We start from the raw sequence: 6,939 nt of genomic DNA, 5'->3' as shown, positions 1-6,939 counted from the left end.
AGTAGTGACATGAATACTAAGAACTCGTTACCCTTAGCATTCTATGTCTAGAATAACTCTCGTGGATGCCAATGAACACGGATTTTCACAGAGATCTGGAGTAAGGGGTGAGAGTACGTATTAGGAAGCTCTTTATTTGAACACCTAATCCCGCCCGCCTCATGATACATGCAATTTATATAGTCTTTTTAAGTCTCTTATGCACATATTTCTATGCTATCCTCGTAGTTTTATGCTACGAAATGCCCCGAATATTCTACCTTGGTTTGTTTTTGCTTTATTTGCAGGAATAGACCTGAAAGAAGCGGAATCAAGCCTTTTATCGTCCGTTATGAATGTATTTGGAGGATGAGTGGATTTAGAGCGAGAATACTGCTGCTATGGGATGCGTGAAGTCATTTCGGAAGCTAAATAAAAAAACTCAATCCTGAAATCAACGAAACAAGTAGCTTGCTGAGTCAAAGTCACTTGATCGAAGGCTTTTATCATCGATCGAGTAGTTTTGGATAGCATAAGACTTCGATCGAGTGAAATCCATGTTCGATCGATTTGCGCATAATTGGAGTTCCTCGATCGAGTAGGTTTTCTACTTGATCGATAGGTTTTGCTATGAATCTGTTCGATCGAGTAGTTCTAAATTGCTCGATCGAGTGATTCGCTAATGGGCTCGGGCTGTTTTAGTTTTATTTCATTTTCTAGGTTTTAATAATTGTCTTTCCTATAAATAGAAAAGATGACATTAGGTGTGGCACCACTAGATACAACACAATATACGTTACTTTTCTCCCTTTCTCAATGGAACATTGTTTTTCTCTCTATTTTCCGGATCTCATTCTATAACTTTCTCTTTCCCATACTTTCTTTATTTAATGCTTATTATTCTTCTATCCCTTGTTCTTTCTCTTTTCTTATTTATGTCTTGCTAAATATCCTGCTAGGGTTTAGGGGAGTCAATGAATTGTTGTTAATTGCTAATTAGGTTATAGATCTTTCACTGGCGTTATGTCTGTGTTGTTAATCACTGCTATTAACTGTAACTAGCTACTTGAATCGATGCATTTAGCATAATTAATCTTGGTAAGCCTTGATCTAGACCGGAAGGTTGGAAGGGGTGAGACCCGCAGTGTACAATAGGATGCTTTAGTGAGGGCGGAAGCTAAGATAATAGTATTTTAGGGCGAATTGAGACCGGAAGGAGATATTCGTTGCCTCTTAGACTGACACATGCGACCGATCTGTGACCTTAGTTGCAATTAACTGACATTCATTGGTGACCTGACAATCCTAGTTTTTTTTCTCTCTTGCTAATTCCTCATATCCTTAATTCTCTTCCTTTAATCTTGATTAGTTTAGTTAAACCAATTAAAACCCCCATCCTGTGACCTCAGATAGACTAGAGTTGACAAGTAGATAGTGACCGCCTCCCTGTGGAGATCGACCCTACTTACCGCTAGCTTCTGTTAGTTATACTTAGGTATTTATTTTTTGTACTGTAACGTCGGTATCAAATTTTGGCGCCGTTTCCGGGGAGGCAACTATTTTATCTACTTGTTTCTTTTTGTCTGTCTTTAGCCTCAAGGGATTTATTCCTTGAGGCAGTTCTTATCTTTTATCTTGAGAGTTGTTTTGATAGGTCCTACAGGTCCTACCTAGACAATTCTAGGTAGAAGATCGCCAAAGGGAAGGGTTGAGTACCTTTGATCCTCCACCTATGTTCCATCCTATGGTGCAGCAGGTGGTTTACTGTAAGAGATGTAGTTCTGCTAGGCACAATGCCACTGTTTCTTTGACAGGGAACGATGAAGTTTGCGCGTTTAAGCAGCGTAGACAAGCTAGTCAACCTTTTTCCAATTGTGCCGCCACATCCACTTTATCAACGAGGCTATCAAAAGCCTCCATTTATTTGGCCACCGCAACAACAATCTCCTCCTCCTGATAGACAGAAAGAAGAGATTGCGGAACTGAAATCTTTGATCAAGAGACTTGCATTTAAAATGCAAGAGTATGATAGATATACGTACGCTCAAATTAATGAGCTTCAGTCTCAAATAGCTCAGTTAGCCGCTGAGACGACCTTTAGGCATGCAGAGAGTGGTCTTACCCATGAAGGACCTGAGTTGCCTATCGACGTTGATCATTTGTATGACCCAGAATGCGATTATCTATCTGAAAATGAAGAAAGCTATGAAGATTTCTACGCTGCACTAGAACAATCACTTGATCGAGCTAGTAATAGTGTTCGATCTAGCGAATTATCCGAGGAAGTGTTCGTTCAAACAGAAAATTTCACTTGATCGAACAACAACTATAAGATAGATCTCGATCGAGCATGTTCTTGCGTTCGATCGAGTAAAAATCAAGAGGAAAACTCTCGATCGAGTTCTGTCTTTACTCGATCGACTACTTTGGCCATGGAGAGCAATGATTTGTCACTTGGGTCCGTTTTGGATGACGAATTTTCTGAAGACAATGGTTACGGTGAATCCCCCATTTTAAAAGCTGAGTTGAACGCGCTAGAGGCTGCGATTTACGGGACAGAACCCACCAAGGAGGGTAACTAGAAGGTAGCTGAGTCAGCGATTGTTCCTAGCACGGAAGAGGTAAAATATTCTTTTGTCAATGATTCCGACGTTAGGGGCGACCGACCTGAGGTAGTTAATGATAATTTTATTATGTTTGATAATAAAATACCTCATTTGACTTATGTTTTTTGTTTTGATACTCTACCCCCTCCCGGTGAGACGAATAAGTTAACGATTTTTCACCATACTTGTCACCATAAATTCGTTAAACAGAGACGGTACCTGACAGGCTAGTCGTACACCTACCAAAAATAACCAACTGGCACTAACTAATATAGCTACGGGAGTGGGGTCGATCTCCACAGGGAGGCAAGATATATGTTAAAGGTCCGTCTATTTGGTCACAAATGGGGGGTTAAATTTGGTTCACTAAACTAATAAAGCTTTAGGGAAAGAGTAGTAAAGAAGAGCAATAAAAAGGCAGAAAATGTGAATAATAGTGATCAATAAAGAGGGAACATGTCGGGATTATGACTCAACTGCAAATAGTCTAGATAATTTACTGTGAGATGGATATTGAAAGGTCCTTCCGGTCCACTTTCTATCCTAGATTTCCACTAACTTAACTTCCGTCCTCGTCAAGGCAGTCGACTGTTCATAGCAGGTCTATTTAGTCCAATCTTCCGATCCAGAAATAAATTTAACCAGATTAGAGGGTAACTTACAAGCGTGCACTCAACTAAGTCTGTATTATAATTAAATTGCCATGGGTACAGATTCTCATAAATAAGTCATCTAGCCTATTCGCTACATCGTCACAATTCTACCATAGATCCCCTAATCCCAACATGAATGAATTTAGCTACTCATGCTATTAATGTTGTCAATATTAATATTGATGAAATAACTAATAATAAACATAATGAAACAATAATAATAATGCATAAACAAATTAGGGCAGAAATTAAGGAATAGAGAAACAGGAGATTAAAGCAACAAAGTACGAGATTAAGATTAAAAGGAGAGAAAGATTACAATCACGAGAATTCGGGCGTAAAAAACGATAAGATCCAAGCAATATAATCCGAAAGCAAAGTTTACAGTATAAAACTTTAGGGAAAGAGAAAGGAGTAAAGTGGCGTTCAGAAGTGTTAAACATAATTCAGAGGTGCCAATGACCTAATTATTCCACGCTTAAAAAAAAATAACAAGGTCCATAACTAAAATAAGCAACACGGGTTAATTAAGGCCGGTGAAACTTCGAATCCGCTCAATCGAGTATTTTGAGACAACTCGATCAAGGACTTCAGCATAAGATCCTCTCGATCGAGAAGAAATCTTACTCGATCGAGGAAACCTGATATCCAGCATTTCGATCAAGTACAATAAAATACTCGATCGACCTCCTCAGTGTATAAAATCACTTGATCGACCAAAATACTCCTCGACCGTGTGTTCTTCCTCCAAAATCAATTTCAACTCGTTGCCGACGGCTTCGTTGATCATTCCATCACGCATCCCAATGCAGTGCTCTCGCTCTAAAGTTCCGTCTCCTCAAAATGCATGCAAAACAGGACGAAAAGGGTATGATTCCACTACTTTCAGGTTCATCCCTGCAAAACAGACAAAATGAACCAAAGTAGCCCATTCGGGGCATAATACGATACAAAACGGTACAAAAGTACATAGAAATACGTGCAAAAATAGGCTAAAAAGACTATAAAATGCTCGTATCAAATCTCCCCAAATCAAACCTTTACTCGTCCTCAAGTAAACTAAATGCAAACTAATGGAACATAAATGATAACTCAGAGCTAGCTATAACTTGTCTACTTGAACCAATTTAATGCAACAAAAATCAACAGTTACAGCTACCACAGTCAATACGCAAACGAGTTATAAGATGTTCAGAAATAAAGCTGACCAATCGACCTTGCAAGACCAACAAAATAGGACTCTCACGTGGTCACTCTTCTTTCGTGAAGAAAAGGGTGAATTATTATGTAAAATAGAGAGAGAGAGAGAGTCAGTCACTCACCTAAACTGCGACCTACATAGCATGCATGCAACAAAAAATGAAAGACGATTCCAGCACTAACGCACACATTCCAACCAACAATGTCCGTCACAACCGAGGGCTTACAAATAGTATAGGAATAGTGAGGTTCAGGTGAGAAAAGGCAAAATAAATTATGGAAATGTGGAGGTAAAAGTGCCAAGCTAGTTCCTAAACAGGACCATATAAGACCGTCCGAATCTCAACTGACTGAAAAATAAACAGAAGTGCCCTTCATTTGGCACACAACTCACCATTCAAATACACTATCTCCTCAAAAATATATGAATAAGAGCGGAGAAGTGAGACGGTCACAAACTTCCCTTTTTTAATACCGTCTTAATTAGTCAAACAGCGCAAATCAAATAAAAATTTTCTTTTCTTTCTTTCTTTTCTTCTTCTGCCTTACGTGAATCACCACTTTTTTTATTTTTTTTTTATTTTTTTTCTCTTTCTTTACGTTTTTCCTTTTTATTTCATTTTTTTTATATTCATTCTCATCCTCCCTTCCTTCATTTCCACCAACTCAAATCAATATATACGTGCCAAACTCGCAGACGAAAAGACATACCACAAAAGACATACTAAACTAGCTTGACTAGGCAGGCTCAATTTTGGATGTAGCTAATGGGTCAAAACGGGTAAATTTGGCTTAAGTGGAGCTAAATGGGTGAAAAATGTAATAAAAGGGAAAATTTTCAAGCACCTCCCTGCATGTGACACCGACCACAAACCCGAATGTATGCATTTGACAAGAAATCGAATGTCATAAAAGTGCAAAAATGATGAACATGCTATGCAAGGAGTACTACTCTCAATTCCTATGTAAACCGGTCATGAATGTCACCAGTTATAAGGCTCTAAATCTCAGAAATTGTAAGTAGGTTGCCAATTTATCAGGTCAAGTCTAAACAGTCAGCTATATTTGAGCAAAAACTCGTAGATTATGCGTAAGACTTAGCTAATAACCGTCAATGAAGGTCCAAGGCTCAAGTAAAATGACAAGTTAAAGTGCAATATCATCACGGAAATCGACCGTTCCGACTCAACCTATATGCTAAAATAAACGAGAATATATAAATGCAATGCAAGCTGAAACTAGAAACGTGAATGCAAAACAAATGCAAATGTAGACTCAAAGGATGCATTACCCTCCCCAGACCAAAACGGACAACGCCCTCGTTGTCATCTAGCATACACCAGCAGATATATACGGGGGAACGGGAATATACAACAAATAAATGAATGAAAACAATAAAATAAAAGGAGACAACAGAAAATAAAAGTGCGAGAATATACAGACAAAGCACGAACTTCCCCAAACCAGCCTGAAAACTGGGGAAGTGTGTAGACCAGTAGCTACTCGTCAGCCTCCTCTGTCACGTCCTCCAACGTCACTGTGATGTCCGGGTCCGCCTCCTGCTCACTCCTCCTCCTCTGCTCAGCCTGAGCTCTCCCTGCCGCCGCTGCTGCCTCCTCCTCCTCCTCCTCACTAGCTGACTCAGGGTACCCCTTAGCTGGGTATCGGTAGAAGGACGGGTGTAGCCAACCCTCTGGGATGGGACGGCGTCGCCTCATGTGATACTCGTACAGAGGGAACAAAGTAAGAGTTATGTCCCTCTACATACGAGCATGTCTCTCTGCAAACTCAAGCAACAAACTGTCACGGCGCCCTTGGTCCATGACCGCAGATGCCTCAAAGGGTGGAGGAGAAACAAAATTAGCCGGAAGAACCGGCTGTGCCTGGTCAGGCGCATGAGTATGAGTAGGAGTAGGGATCGGGGTAGGAGTGGCCGTGCAAGTCTGGCCACCCGTAGAAGGTGTGGATCCCTCTCCGATCTCAGGTCGACGGTGCTTCCTAGAAGCGGACATGGTTGTAGGTGGTCAGAGCGGTAGGTGGTACATGGGTAACATTGGTGGTAACCTGCCCCTAACAGTGGACAGGGGGACGAGGCGAGGAAGGGTGGTGCAAGGAAGGTCCTCGGACAAGGAACCACTAATCTTACAAGTCCGGTAGTCAGAAGTCAGCTAAGTCATGAACAACATAGATGCTAGGTCTAGGAACCTATCTCCCGGTATGTACGGTAAGTCACGAGGTAAAGCAGGGAGGAGAGAACGAGCAAGGAAAGTTGCTATGCCACCATAGACAATGGTGCCCGTGGCCTTCTCCCCCTGAGACAGGAAGTATTGGGCGGTCAGGTAAGCAATGTTGAGGGTAAAGGGGCCCTTGTTGTCAATGTTCAGGTACCCGCCCAGAATAGAAAGCTCGGTGTTAGTTATGTTGATTGGCTCCTTACGGCCAAAAATAGTACTTCCCATCAGTCGCAGGAAGTAACGGGCAGGGGGAAGGTGGACCTGAGC

The sequence above is a fragment of the Silene latifolia genome, chromosome Y, assembly GCF_048544455.1.
Source record: "Silene latifolia isolate original U9 population chromosome Y, ASM4854445v1, whole genome shotgun sequence".
NCBI lineage: Eukaryota > Viridiplantae > Streptophyta > Magnoliopsida > Caryophyllales > Caryophyllaceae > Silene > Silene latifolia.
The sequence above is the reverse complement of the archived record's forward strand: the minus strand, read 5'-3'. Positions refer to the sequence as shown.